Source organism: Arachis ipaensis, chromosome B10, assembly GCF_059453495.1.
Source record: "Arachis ipaensis isolate K30076 ecotype BB chromosome B10, ASM5945349v1, whole genome shotgun sequence".
Classification (NCBI taxonomy): domain Eukaryota; kingdom Viridiplantae; phylum Streptophyta; class Magnoliopsida; order Fabales; family Fabaceae; genus Arachis; species Arachis ipaensis.
In genome coordinates, this window is record NC_142435.1 from 91,027,085 (window position 1) to 91,028,147 (window position 1,063).

Below are 1,063 nucleotides of genomic sequence, written 5' to 3' on the forward strand. Positions count from 1 at the left end.
ACCGTATTCAAGTGAAAAAGTAAAGTTAAAAGTTAAGGATTGTACCCACTTGAAGCTTGTATTAGGTGGTAATGGCCTTGGGGAAGGTGTTTCTGGTGGTTCTGTAAGTTCTACTCCCTTGTGCTCTTCTGTGAATTCCTCCACTTCCTTGTAAGGTTCTTCAAATGCATCTGAGTCCTGGTCAAAGTCTTCTATGTCTTCCTCATCACTTGAGTCATAGATTGGAGGTTGAGAGAAATCTACCTCCGCGTCATCTTCATATTCACTTGGGGAAGATTCTTCGATCTCAGAGAATTCACTTGCGGATGCAAGTTCATTACTAAGAGAGCTAGACTTGTGACTATCATCATCAAGGGAATTTGTGTCCTGGGTTATTCCGTCTAGTTCTTCATAAACGACTTGCCTTGGGGATTGTGCAATATCCTCCTTAGCATCAACTGTAACGTCCTTGACAGAGTTCTCCTCAACTCTGGATTCCCATGGAGGTTCAGCGTCTCCTAGATCTTCAACCAACTCTTCTTCTTGTACAATGATAGCTTTTTCTACTTGTTCTAGTACGAATTCATGCTCTGTCTTGTCCACTGGAGTTTCTAGTGTCTCCTTCATGCTATGCTTTTCATTAGATTGTCCACATGGGGCTGTGGTTGGTCCTTGAATGTTCGCGCGTCTAGAAGCTAATTGAATTACTGCTTGCTCCAGTTGTCGAATGGTTGTTTGAAGTTTATTTACTGTTGCCTTGAGGCGAACCTCTGATTCTCTGGGTGATGGATTTGGACATAAAACATAGGGAATTGGTGGTGCTTGGGGGTGATTGGATTGGAACTGGGGTAAGAATGGATCATACGGTGGCGAATGGTGAAGAGAAGCTTGGGAGTGTGGTGGTTCGAGGTTATGTTGAGAGGATGGTCTATAGGCACGAGATGGGGCTTGTTGGTAATTACAAGGTTGTCCACCATATCTTTCAGCTGGGCATGCATTGTAGAATGGTCATTGTCCATGATATCTTGGAGGGTGTTGTTGCTTGAAGGGTTGATTAGATCCTCTTGGCTCCATCCATCCTTGA